We start from the raw sequence: 14,471 nt of genomic DNA, 5'->3' as shown, positions 1-14,471 counted from the left end.
TAACAATCCGAAACACACCCTTCTTCCAAGTCTTAAGCCTTAGAAAATCATTGCTAGAGGATTCTAAACAGTAGGGAAAACCACTTTCAATAAGTCATTTCACCATTGGCCTTGGTGTAGTATGCTTGATTAGAATGGACTTGGGGGAGAAAGGAGGACAGGACGAGAAACAGATATACAAGTCAGTGAGGCATCCCAAGGTCCAAAGGAGTGAGGAAAATGTATCAAGTGCTTGGCCAGCATGTACTTATCTGCAGAAGGGGCAGTGGTAAACTGGGACAGGGACACAGGGATAGAATTCTCAGAAAGGACTGGATCTCAGTTTTCACAAACACAACAGGATTAAGGGGATTGCACACCTCTGATACTAACTCCTTTCCTACACCAAATGCACAGCACACTTCTGGAATAATTTGAATGTCTCTACCTGCTGTGGCTGAGACAGGACCTTCCTGAATGAGGAAACTGTGGCTGTCTGGAGACCTTCCCCTGCAGGGAAAAGCCTGGAGTCCTAGGTTAACAGTGAAGGTGGCTGGATCGCCCTTTCTTCCCCATGATAAACAAACTCAAAAACATGTGAGTCTGTTTTCCTGCCAAGGTGATTGACCACTGCCCACAAAAGGCTAGTGACCCAGGTCTCTGGATGTCACGGCTCTGTGAAATGAATATAGATATGGGCTGGCTATGATGGCCCATATCAGTAGGATATGTTGAAGTCACTGAGTCCCGGGGATCATGAATACAGCCCTGGACCCACTGTATCCACATAAAACTCCCAATAAGAACTTGGTAAAAGGCAGCAAATGTCAGAGCAGGCTTTGATGGCTTTCCTGAAGAGGACTGACTCTCATTAAAACACTGTATTTTCTATTAACCATTGTAGTCTCCCTTATCAGAGGAATTCCTTTCCTCTCCTTATCTTTGTTTCAAGGCAAGGCCGTGAGCCCAGCTGGCCTAGACATCACTATCATGTCCTTGAGTTTCTGAACCTCTACCACCACCTTATGAGTCCTAGAATTATAGATATTTGTGACCGCAGTCTCTGCCTCTCTCATAGCAGCAAGCCTAACTGTGTCTATTTATGTGCCAAGAGAACCGTAGCCCATGTGTCAATTCCTCAAGGTGCTCAAGGACCAACTGTCCCTCTTTTCTCCTTCCCAACAGACACACTCAGAATCTCAAAGATCAACAGTGCCACAGACATGACTCCCGGATGATGACCAAGTACTGTCTGCTGCTCCCAGTCCTTACTATCCAAGTTGCCCAACTGCTAAGCACACTTCTGTGATTTGGCTTTATAATATTTTTTGGTCCTCCTATCATCTCCTCAGTATATGGTTTGTGTTTTGGTGAAGGTGACAGTATGTGACGCTGAGACATAAAGAAAACCAAACATCAAATATTTTATTGAGAGTGGTCGTCTCCATAAGGGACTGAGGGACATCTCTAGTGCTGAACAAGAAGGCTGTGGGCTGAAGGCTGTGGAGCTGGGTCAAAAGGAGCCACAATGTCCCAGAAACCACAAACCACATGTAGGGCTTAGAGGGGAGTGATAACTTATATTCTGACAACAATGACCTCACCCGACAGAGTTCCATCATTCATCACGTCTGGTTGTTTATGTCACAATGTGTCACCCCATCTATTTCTGCTTTGGAAGAGAATTCAGTAAAATTACAACACAGCGTGATCTCCCTCTGCGTCCGGTTGCTGAGAAACTCCACAGCATCCACACTACTGGCACAAAAACTGGTTGGATCTTGGCGAAGGCTCTGATTTGGGATTCTGGCTCACTGGGTACTGGGAATCATGCCAAATGAATCTGTTGGGCTGATGGGATTGCCCTCGCCATGATGCCCTAGGCTCTATCAAGAAGTATGCAGTGGCCATGGGACCTCCACTTGGTCTTATGGTTTCCATTTTTATAATACTTTTCACGACAACACCTCAACTCCTCAAAAAGAAACACAGAAAATGACATGGGAACTTCACTGGTTACCTAATTTTGTGTTGCTCTAAATGCTGCTGCTTTCCCTGGAATTGCCCCTTAAGTATTAGGAATGCATTCAGTGTTCTCAGATCTACATTTAATCCCTTCCTTCCTTCTTTGAACAGGTTCCCCTACCACCTTTCATTACTGCATATTCCATGTAGTTCAGAAACATGTGGTAAGCACACTTCTAGCACAGCCCTCAGTGCCAACCTCCTTCCAGGCACGTTTGTCCTAATGAAATGGGCCCAACCCAATGCCATGCTTGAGCCAACAGCATTTGGAAACTATAGTAGTAAGTCATTGGTGCCCAAGGGCAGGCTGTCACAAGACTAAGCCTCCCCTAACAGGCAAACTTCCTCCCTCCAGTACTAACTGCACATGTCCCTGTGGAGATGAACAGCTTACGATGAGTTGGTGGCAATCATACATCTATCAGACAGAAACAGGCTAAGGCCCTCATGCTGCAGCCCATTAGGATCTGGATCCGGTCAACACCTGGCTCACCTTCAGTCCACCTATGAGATCACAGTCCATGGGCATCTGACACCTTGATTACAAGTAGGTGTCAGAAAGGGTGAAAAGTGGAGGACCTAGAGAAGTCATGCAGATTCCCCAACCAAAGAAAAGCTGGGAGAATAACTATTCTGTAATGCTGGTATATTTGGTTAGATGTACTACATGTCAGTCACTAATGCTGAAGATAACAGGACTACCAGAGGGCTGGGACTGTGGGCAAATGACAGAAGGTCTGAATCATACTTGGAGAGTTTCTTGAGGCTCAGTGGACACAGGATGTGCACACCTCTCAGTCAGACTCAGGGTCAAGTCCCAGGTTTGGTATGAGTCATCTCTGTGACTTTGAACAGGTCATGTGATGCTCTGGACTGGGTCAGTTCTTCCATGAACTTGACTGACACCACCTGGCAAGACCGGTTGAAATCCACACAATTGAACTATCTAAGGATGTATTTGGCATCTTCTTGACCTGAACCCAAAACTCTGCTTCTTGTCGTGGTTTCCATATTAGCTGGGAGCTCTGTCCTTTTCTGAGGCCAGGCTGGTGAATGGATTAAGTACTATCAATGTCATGACTATTTGACTCCTTCTGCCTCCACCAGGTCACAGAGGATATGATCTGTGCACTGCCACTTGGGCATCCACTCAGGTGTGCACTGATTTAGCCTTTCTGTCATGACTCTTAGATGGTTCATTAAGAAAGCCCAACATCTACATGGCTGGATACATTCCTCACCAGCCTGTGGAGGCTTCTCTTCTATCAGGCATTTCCAAATAAAAAGATTCTATAAGAGACATTACCTCTCACTCCACACACCATTAATCTACCCTTGGGAATCTACACAAGAGTCTCTAGTTTGCCTTCAGTGGACACAGAGATATTCCAATTATCCTCCCGCTAGGGGCCTTGGACTTATAGTTCCCTCTAGACCCACCCTTTCCCTACAAGGACTTTCATTTGCTTTCTGGGTCTACAATGCTCACAAGTAGCTGCAGGCTAATCTTCCCAGCACATAGCACAAAAGCAATTGTTCTCTGGACAGGGGGCAGATCAGAGTGGATACATTTGCAAGCAATTCTGGGTGGTTGGAGAAGCTTTATCAAAACAGAATGAGGCTATGATGCTGATGCAGAGAGCAAATGTTTCTCTATCTCCCCCTGGAAGCCTGTCTTCTGCCCTTCCTTTCCATTCCTGTCTATTTTCCTAGTCCTTCCCAATTCCCCTCCCACCCCCATCTTTCTTCCCACAACACTCCAGATATGCGGACGTTTACTGCTTCTGCTCTGCTTGTGAGTGCATGCAGGAGTGCACACACCCAATCACACATAACATACTCTGTACAGCCGTAGCTGTTGCCCACTGATGTGTGGCTTCTGTTAGGGACACTGCCATAACTGCCATAGTCAGACTCCACTCTAGGGAAGAGCTTTGTCTTGCTGATTTTGGAACAAGCAGTCCCTGTATTAGGGCACCTTGTACTGACCAAATGAGATGGTAATTATGTATCCACTAAAGTGTGCATCTCCTAGATTCTGCTCTGGAACATTAACGCATACTCTCCCATTTGCTGCCCCCAACTCTAAGCCCAGACACCCACAGAGTAGATGTTGGACAGTGTGTGCAGGTGGAGAGCCAATTTTTATACGGATTTTGGGCATTCGAGAAATGAATCTGGGATAACCAAATTAACACAGACCCAAGAGTTGAGGTTCTGAAGCTTCCTGCTCCTTTCAGCCCTCAGGACACTGCAGGAAAGAAGACTTTTAAAGGGAAACGGCCACCCCTACCCATAACATGGCTAAGGAGGAGGTGTCACTGGACTAAGCAAAATCCCAGTAGGCAGCTCCGGTCTTAATGGAGTAGAGCTTCATAATAAGCAGTCCTCATCACTTTATCCCTGCCCAGCTCACAGAAAGAGTTCCAGAATCCCCATTCCCCACTCCCCAGAGCCAGATGTCCCACCTATACCAGCGCAGTCCTGGCTACTTGACAGAAAGCCACTGATTTTGGTGCCATAGCTAGCTATAAACACCCTCCTGCACTCTCCTTTTCATGAGGGACCTTTCACAGTCCCTTGGTTTCTGGACCCTGTGAGTTGCTAGGAGGCATGATTCATGTGTCACCACTATTCACACTCATGGTGTTCTCATTTGACTCTCTTGCCTGTGATACCACATCTCTCTGTGACCTTCAACAAGGTGGTACAGTTTCCAGAGCTGACATTCAGTATCACATCTACAGTGAAACCTTTCATTGAGAGCTCTCTGAAATCCTGAACATCCTCTGATCCCAAAGCCCAGGGGACTCGGACACTGCAGCCCAGCTGCAAGGTTCCTAAGGTTATTGCTCTCATGAAGGTCTGTCTCTGATGATCCCTCCTGCATGGGTCCATAGGCTAAGATGCTATTTATCTTCCTGACCTGCTCCTCCCATCATAACCAAGATGGTCAATTTTCAAAGCTCAGAGCTACAGTGTGGGTGGACTGAATAGTATCTGACAGACCAGGTCCTTAGAAATCATCACCCCTCAAGTCACAAGACAGACCCCACAGACTCCAAACCATTCCTGATATGCCCTGCAAGTATCTCAAGGGCTGAACAATGGGTCAGTCCAATTGTTGATCAAGCACTATCATTTTGAGCATCCATCATCCCAGAGTCTATATGAGACATGAAGTTGTACCCTGCTGCCTCCTGGTAGCCCTGTTTTAATCCTGCAAACATACCATGGAGGAAAAGGCAGCTGCCTGTCTTCAGGGTCAAACTCACTGCAGCTGCCTGGTCTTGTCCCTCCAGAGCTGTTCCTCCTCCTTCCCCACTGAAACCAAATGTTCACACATACCAGAAAGCTACTCCTCTAGAAAACATCCCAGACTCAATGACAAACACCAAGCCTGAGGAGTTTCCTGACAGCCAGCAACCCCATGGTCCCTGATCTTCCTCCGTTCCTGTCTGCTGTCCTTGTGACTTTCCTGATCTGACCCCGGCACAGGTCCTGGAGGCCACCTCTTAGTACTGCCTGCCTGGGATGACCCACCCACCCTGAGACCTCAATTTCTATCTAAAAGACATTTCTCAATACCTCTCAATATGTCACCCACCAAAGTAGCAAAGTTTAAGGCTGAAGACAGTGAACACCACCCTGGGCTTACAGATCCACAACTCCTTCTTGGAGATACACTCACCCGAGGTTCTTTAAATATATGTTTAGTGTGGCCTTCATTTTCTGTGTCCCTGTTCTCCTCCAGAGAAACAGACTCTGGAACAAGTGTACTTAAGAATCACTTGAAAAGCTGAAATCTGTAAAGAGCCAGGTCAAGATCCTTACATCTGGACATAAACAAGGCAGTACATTGCATATTATGAACACCATGTGATGGTGTTCCATGAGACGACAAGTAAATTTACCTAGTCCTGAAAAAAAATGATAAAAACCAAATGTTTGACACTCTGAAGTATGAGCCTACTTTATGCCAAGAAAAACAGAACTGTGTGTATGCATGGGGACACATGCATGTATGTAATGCATGCTTGCAGAATTCTTGAAGATACATACCTGCTCGTTGTAAGAGGGCTGGTGACAGTGGAAGGTACATGGCAGGACTATTCTTTGATCTGACACTGTTCCTAGTCCTGGTGTACGTAAGCAAGCAAGATTTAAAGCATTGCAATGTGTCCTAGGAACTGGATGTGCTACCCTGGAGATAAGCAAAGGGCTTCCAACCTTTAAGAGGCTCAGGGAATTTACTTGTGAGGCACAAGGCTGTAGTGGGATCCACCATTGCATGTAGTACTTTCCACAAATAATTACCTATAATTTATCCAGGTGTGATTCGGGGCTGACAGGATCCTACTGACCTCTCTTCTGTGTAACAGCACTCCAACTGAAAAGTTCAACATTCTCTCTCATCCCTATTCCTTCCCTTGGTTATCTCTGCACCTGATAAAGCTGAGGCTGCCATGAAAACCACTCTCTTCTCATATGTCATGTTTCACATAAGTAAAATTTCAGACAGACTGTAATCACTCATTGATGAGAATCAATCCCACAATGGGAGACTCCTTTTATCATGATCCACCACCTCCCACCCGCTCCCACTCTCTGAAGACCTACGGTACCCTTCAATGCAGGTACATGAAGACAGCTTTTGTTTTCCAAGCGGTGTCAAAGGGAAAACTTAATGCCCGTGCGGCACCAGTTTTTCAAGGAGTAAGCTGCCTTGTTATCCAAATGAACACCACACTCATTTTTCAGAGAAACCCAAAGATGGGCATACCATTCTGCTTCATAAACTGCCATAAGAAATTATCAGAGACAAGATGATTAGAGCAAGGGAAATTTATTTTCTCTTGGTCCTCCAGACTGTCCAGTCCAAGATCAAAGTGCTTCCCAGCTTGGTTTCTGTCGGGTTTCATGCTTAGCCTTCTTCTCAGCAAGTCACCCCATGGCATCTCCATGAGGGTTCCTGCACACATAGAGCAAGTCCTCTGCTGTCTCCTCAGATGAGGACGTCAATCCCCTTAAGATAGCTTCCCACCGAGGGATAACTTCTTCCTTAATTCCACACTAAAGGATCCAAATCCAGTCAGCTCTGGGGCAGGACTTCAACAACAAAATTGTGAGGGGGCATAGTTCAGTCCAGACTGACACTGATCCATGCTGTCAAATGATGGACACATATATTATTGCCTTGAGACAGGGCCAGATGCTATGACCCTCGTCCTGCCTAAGCAGGTAACTGCCACATTCCAGTACTGGTAAGGAAGCAAACCCACAGCACTACCCACATGTGTCAGCCCCTCGAACATCACTGCAGATTTCAGAATCTCCCAACCAGACTCTCGGCATGTCCTAAAGTGGGACAAAATCTTGGCATGGGCCCTTAGCTTAGGACTGAGCCCTGAGTCCTGGGAAACCTCACTCAGAGGCTGCATCATAATGGGCTCAGGGGTTCTGCCTGAGACAGTTCTCATGTCTCGTTCTGCCCCAAGGTGGAGGCTGAGGATGGCACCCAGTGCAGGCAAGGAAACCAGGAGTTCTACTATGGATGCAGGACCAAAAGGTGGTTCTTCTCCTTATCAGCACAGGACTCTTTGCAGGAGTTTGGAAGAAGCCCCTGCTTGCCACTTCACTTTCCTTACATGAATATGGACGTTGGGAAAATGACGCATAGTTATGAGGCCTTCATTTCTAGTCCTCACCATTGAGGTCAGAGAATTAAACGCAGATTCTTATTTACATCTAATCATGACATACGAACCCCATTTTGTATTCACACAGATGGGCATGAATAGAAATGACAAGCATCGCTTCAGTCCTTCATTGATTCACATGCCAGTAATTCCAAGTTCCCATGGAGCACTGTGAGAGAAAACCCATTTGAGTGCATGGACGGGGAAAGGAGAGAGGACCAAGAAACCTATTTGTTTCTTGGGGGAGGGGGATGATGATCTGAGATTTGGTCAAAAATGTACCTGGAAATTCCTAAGCTTCTATTGGGGTGCTTGGGAAAATTCTGAAAAGGCACAGATGAAAACTGTGGGCTCTTTACCTCCGATGTGCACAGTGACTCTACTCTTCAGGGCATAACAGAGGAGCGGCAGGCACACCTGCTTGCACATCTCCAGGGCTGCTAATCATCTCCTCAGGGACCAGAGGTGGCTTGTCTGGAAAAAGACTTGGTCTGGCAATTTCACCTACAGTGTCTGCTCCACGGCAACCCCACCCCCAGTTCCTTCTCATGATGTCTCTCCCACCTGGAGTCCACCTAGAACTCTGGAGTGATGCCCATAAAGACGGCAGAACAGAGGTGATGGCTGAAGGCCAGCAGCAGCTTTACACAGCGCATGTATTCAAAGGCCTAAGGGACCATTCTCCATTCTCCTCCTCTAGTTGGAACTGAAAGGCACTGGAGTAGCCATCCGTTCCTCACAAATGCCACATCTTCATCATAAGCATCAGTCATGATTTCCCCTACAAGCTTCACAACTCAATGTGGGAAAACCGGTCAAGAGGGGAGAAAGATGATACTGCCTGCTTGAAGCCGGGTACGAAACACCCGGATTGAGTGGCACTAAAGCATTTCCAAGGACTTAGGAAAGACAAGAAACCAGAGCAGTGCACACCATGAGCCGGAGAGTCCACTAAATGATAAGGATCAAATGCTGTCATCCCAAATGAGGTATGGCTAAAATATCAGTGTGCTTTCTTCTCAGAGTGAGGCCCCTTAGTGCATCTCTGCTCAGGAAGCTGCAAGTGGCTTGAGCCTGTTGCGGGGGAGGGGGGCAGAGAGAAAACAGAGAAAGACACAGAGAGGGCAAGAGCACCTGAGGAGGAAGAGAAGGGAGGGAGGAGTAAGGAGCAGAAAAGGAGACAATGGGAGCGGAAGGGAGGTAGGAACATTGGAGAGGTGGGAGTGGGAGAACAGGAACAGGACAGGTCACATGTCAGCAATGTATCCACTGGATGTGCTGGATGTCCAGAACCGAAACAGGGAGGAACCATGGGGAGGGGCAGAGTGGGCAGGCACTGTGAAGGGGCGTGCTTAGCATTTACACTCGGCCAAGCAGGCAGTTCAGCAGGTCTCTCCAAGTCAGTCCTGGAGAAGAGGATCACTGCTGCCATCACACACTCTCGTGCAAGGAAGTCCTAGGAGTCGCTGTGGCTGGAACACACACTCCTGGAAGATGATCTTCATTCCCTTCTTTCCATGGCCTGGGCAGGTCAGTTTCGTGTCCATGGGCTCTGGAACATCCTCCAGGGGGGCTGGTCTGGAACATCCTCTGGGGATACTGGGGTTTGGTCAGGCCATGGCTCCCACTTCTCCATCCCCAACCAGTAGCCGAATGGGGTAATGGACAGCAGTCATGAGGGACCGCAAACATGAGGTCTCAACTCTCTTTTTCAGACTGTGAGAAACCCACAGCAATACTTCCAGGAAGGTAATGTCTTTGCTCACAACATGGAGGACTCATCCAATGGTCCAAGAGGAACCGGGAAGGCTGCTCCTCCGAGAAGGCCCTGGAAGGGTCGGTTCCAGAGAGCCCTGGCACGTGTGTCCAAGTTCTTCAGGTGAGGGCTCTGAGCCAGCCTGCCTCTTACCACTCACAGCAAGCTGCAATGACTCCCTTCCTTTCCCTCAGAGAGCACCCCAGCCCTCCTCTCCATTCCCACAGGGCTTCTGAGGGTCCACTTGTCTCTCTGTTTCCTCCTCAGGAGAGGCCGCCGGACAATCTGAGGCTGAGTCCACTGAGGTCCGAGAACGGGGCCATGGCCTTCTACTGCCCAGGCCTTTGCCCTCCTGAGAATCTTGTTCAGTGCAGTTGAAATAAAGGCCGTCATGCTTTACAATGTTTTGCCTCCATGACATTTCCTTCACTTTCAAACTGACACCCACCTCAGATGAGATGGTTTGGGTATCAGACTGGGTGTCCCGGGAGTGTTGGTGCGAATGGCAGGAACTAGTGTCTTTCTTACTCCGGCTGAGCCATCCACTCACCTTCTTGAGGCAATGATGCTTGCTGCTTGGAGGTGGTGGTGGAGTCCTTGTTCAATGTGCACTGAATTTCCCACAGCTCTCAGCTCTCACTCCAAGGGGTACTTGCATGCACCAAAAATCCTTGAGGAGGGAATAGCATGTCTCTGCCCACTTTCACTGCAAAAATTCCTCATATGGAGAAATACTTTGCCTCATTTATGAATGAGTAGTGGAGGAGTCAGTTTGGGGAAAGCTACATGGCGGAGGTTGCATAATGGGGAGCAAGTAACTTGTAGAAACACTCCCTGGATCCTGCAAAAGGGCTTTAGACTTCCATGCTCACAAACAGTTCCCAGACAAACCCCTGCCTATCAAAACAGTCGACCTTCAAGGAACAGCCTTTTCTCTAACTACACATGGTTTGTCCTATGTGGGCCTTTCTTGCATTTCCTTGGTGATCTTGAAAGATAACAAAACATAGTTTCCTCAGGACAAGACGTCAGTGGAAGATGGAACACAGCTGAACCATTGATCTAACATGGAGGAGACCATGTTAGAAATGGCAACAGCTGAGCTGGAAATATGGCTCAGTAGTCGAGGACCAGCTACTGTTGTAGAGGACCACATCCTTAGGACTTTCATGGGACAGCCGAGCTTGCTGAGGTGCCTATTAGGACTGTGGGCTATAGACAATGAATCCTCCATGGCTATATTTGAGAAAAACTGACTGTAAGAAGTACAAAATGTACACCATCCACTATGCAGCCTTCACCACTGACAATGAGCTGTGACGCTGCAGATGCAAAGGAAACTTTTTGGCATCCCAAAGACAGGGTTTAGATTGACATCCTCATATCAACACCCAAAAGCCCTATTCTAGAGAAAAACAGACCATTCCCACAACACCCACCCCACTTCAACCTCAGATTCCCATAGCACCATCACCCCCAGTCCCCCAGGAGATACCTCTCCTTGTTTCCTTCACAGGAATGAACCAATGAGGGGCTTTAGATCCAGTGCTCTCTGGACCCCACATATCTCATTGGAGGCCCCAAGATTGCTGCTACTAGATTCCATGGGTTTGTGTCTAGAGGATAAGACGTTTCTAAAGGGGCACCAGCACATAAATGAAATGTTACCAGCAGCCTGCAAGGGTCAAAGTACTCACAGGGCAGCTACTGGGCTCCTGATATCCACTGGAAGCTATCCTAAGAAAGCACAGGAAATGTGGGTCCTTCAAAAGCCATGCTGTATATACAGGCCATCAACATTTGGGTAGAGCTGCATTTTCATCAGATCCCTCTCTATTCATGAAAACCTCTGTAGCCCAACCAGATTGGATTGGTGCTGCGGTCTGGCCACCAAGGCTTATGCTGGCTCTGCTAAGACATAGTTCTCTCTCATTTCTGTCAACAGTGGTCCACAACACCAACAGAAAGCTTTACAGCTGCCCACACACAAGTCTTTTTCCTTTCCAACTTATGGAACCTCACTGTAATCCTATCACTGCCCTCATAACACACTGGCTCTCCCAGGCCTCAGGAGACAACCTCTGCTTTGTGCCCTTGCCTCAGGGGACACTCTCTGTTCTGGTGAACGGGCACTTGCTCCTCTCCTGCCACTCGTTGGAAAGGACGGGTCAAGGACCCAGAGTGTGCAGGGAATAAGCTGCACATGAGCCAGAGTCCAGAGCACGGACCACAGCTGCTGCTGGTGGGCCTTCCCTCTGGCAAACCCCAAGTCAAGAGTGTCTAGTCCCAGTTGATCCTCATTTATCTCCTCTCTCGGCCACAACTCGAGAGTGTGTCTCCTGCACACGTGTTCTTGCCCTCTCACCACCCCTCCAGCATCCTCTAATTCTAGCCTTCCAGTTCCACGGAAGCAGGGAATCCACCAGGTGTCCACAACATCCCGACAGGGGGTCACTGGCAGTTTTTACATCTCTAGTGCTGCCTCTCTTGGGGGCCACTACCTAATGCCAATGAAGCCTGCTGCCTCCCAGATGCTCCCTTCCCACAGACCCATGCCTGTCCTCTGGCCTCCCTGACCACCCCGGTCAAGCCTGCCTGCCGCATCTACCTCAGTTATTTACACTGAGAGCCCCAACTAGACTCTCAGATGGGGGGCAGAGCCTGAGTCTGCTGCCTTGCTCTTCCAGTGCCCAACACAGTGCCTCACATAACCGTCACTAGACACGGGTTAAATAAATGAGTCCATGAGCAAGGTGTCTAATTCAATTTTATTTTCCCCTACATTCCAGAGCTCTAGGTGAATACAAGTAGACATTAGCTGGTTCTGCTGTGCCAGGTGTTGGCCACATTTGTGTTTTACCTCTGAATATCTGGAGGGGGAATCACCGCGCTACGACTTCCGTCAGCATCTCAAGGAGCTACTGACTTGACCCCAGGATGTTTCAGACATAAAATGACAGTGTCACAATTGTTTTGTATAAACAAAGAAATCTCTCGTAAATAAGGAACAAAGAAACCCTGGATGTATGCCAAGCATAACCGTGGACGCTCATACTTAATCATACGTCTAGAAAAGCAAGGCTTTGGGAAATGTTTTACTATGCCTTTGCTTCCACTCTGATCTGACATGTACATATCGAGGCACTTTTGACTTATCTTATGGCTGCGGGGATGGAACCCACAGCCTTGCCCATTTGAGGAAAGTCTTCTACCACTCAGCCACATCCTCAGCCTTCATCACTCAGTTCTCATGTCTTGAGGCCTCGCAACTGTTTCTCAATGAGAAAGAGGGTAGCTACAGAGAAAGCACAACCTTGCCATGTGCAGACTCAGCGCTAAGTCACCAGGAAGCACAGCCCTGGAGCAGAATGCTATGTGTCCTTCCTCACCCTGCTCTAGCCCTGCACTTCCTAATCAGAGCCACAGGGCCTACTGCTCCAGCACCCCTTTGACTACTCACAACAAAAGCAAGGAAGCCTCAGCCATCCCTGGTGGCGGCAGAATCCCAGACTCCGGCCTGAGATCGTGACTGGCCCCTGCACTGTCCATCACTCCGGCATGGCTCTAGCCCTGGCCCTGGCACTGGTGCTGATGCTTGCTTGCTTCAGCCACGGCAGGGGCCCTGGAACTGGAACTCGCACTAACTCTCGCACCTGTCACATCATCTCCAGCAGCTGCTTCTCGGCCACCGCACTGTGAACACTGGGCACTTCCTCCTCTTCTTTCAAGGCCTCATTTACTGCCACAGCCAAGGCTCTGGGCTGGGTGTCATTCACTTGGGCCACAAACTCCTGGCCTTCCATCTGTCTTGTTTCCTTGGAGGGACCCACAAGAATACTGAGAGACAGCACTGGACTGCTGGAGGGCACCTACTCGTGCACCACAAACTTGTGCTACACACAAGCTCTGGCCATTCCCTTTGGTGACGGCTCCCCAAGGACTGGATGCTTTTTAGGCGAGCATACCTCCAGCACCCTCCACACCTCCCCGAACGCCTCCTCTGGGACACAGCTGGCCTGCACGAAGATCAAGTCCGGGATACTCAGCAGAAAGCCCAGTCTTTGGCGTGCTTGCCCTGGTCTGGTCGCCTGTCAGGCCCCCAAGGCAGGGCAGGCTGGTTTTTTTTTTTTTTTCTGTTAGGGACATAGGCGTGCTCTGGAGGGCCAAGTTCCTTCACCTAGACCCAAAGACTAACTCGGGGAGGTCAGAGGTTCTCTTGAAAATCTCGGGGAAGAAGCTCCTGCACCTTTAGGATGACACACTTCAGCATGTCTGCCCTTTTGATCCACACAGTCTTCGCGTTCTTAGCCAGCAGGTACTGCGCCAGCAGCTCAGCTACTTTCTAGCTCCCAGGGCTCTGGGCATGCGCGCCAGGGGTGGTGGGGCCCGCGGGGTGCTCGGCGGGGGATCCCCTAGGGGCTTGGGGGGTCCACAAAGGAGCTCGCAGAAGCACCTGGGCGGGGGAGGGGGGCTACGTGCCTCAGAAGAAATGCTCTTGGGGCTCCGGGCAGCACTTAGCGTCCCCGCTGCCGGCGCCCCCGCGGGGTTTCCTGGGCAAGGAGGAGAGAAGGAGGCCAGGGGCCCTCTGAGACCCGCAGGCCCTGGGTGCCACCTCTACCGCGGACGTTCTCACCTGCGGCTTTGGCTGGCCCGGGAAGCAGGAACTCGGGGAGGAGATGCGCGTCCACGGGCATTCGGCGGCCGGCCTGAGCGCTGGCTGCGAGGCCGCGAGGACCGTGACGTCGCCGCGGACGCTGCGGCGGCCGCCGAGGACACCCGCAGCCCCTGGGTCTGGAGTCCCAGGCTGCGGCCCTCACACCCCGAGGACCAGGAAGCGGGCAGGGGAGGGGGCGCAGCCTCCGCCGCGACCTGTGGGAACGCGCTGGCGCCGCCCCGCAGCGCCTCTGCCGGCCGGGGACGGTACTGCAGCCCCGGGCCGGAAGGGTGCGGGGGCGCTGCTCCCAGAGGTGGGGGCCGCTGAGGCCAGCCTTTCAAGAGACCAGAAGCCTCGG

The 14,471-nt window shown here is 49.7% G+C and overlaps 1 protein-coding gene across 1 annotated transcript in view; it reads right to left on the bottom strand.

Moving 5' to 3' along the window:
• Positions 1–14,226, bottom strand: part of Dmrtc1 (DMRT like family C1) — a 29,765-nt gene extending 15,539 nt beyond the window's left edge. Inside the window, exon 1 of the mRNA XM_075957527.1 lies at positions 14,093–14,226. The gene's annotated coding sequence lies outside the window, so the exon portion shown is untranslated. The remainder of the gene's footprint in view (positions 1–14,092) is intronic.
• Positions 14,227–14,471: the final 245 nt, after the last annotated feature.

The sequence above is a fragment of the Microtus pennsylvanicus genome, chromosome X (genome assembly GCF_037038515.1).
Source record: "Microtus pennsylvanicus isolate mMicPen1 chromosome X, mMicPen1.hap1, whole genome shotgun sequence".
Classification (NCBI taxonomy): Eukaryota; Metazoa; Chordata; class Mammalia; order Rodentia; family Cricetidae; genus Microtus; species Microtus pennsylvanicus.
The sequence above is the reverse complement of the archived record's forward strand: the minus strand, read 5'-3'. Positions and strand labels throughout refer to the sequence as shown.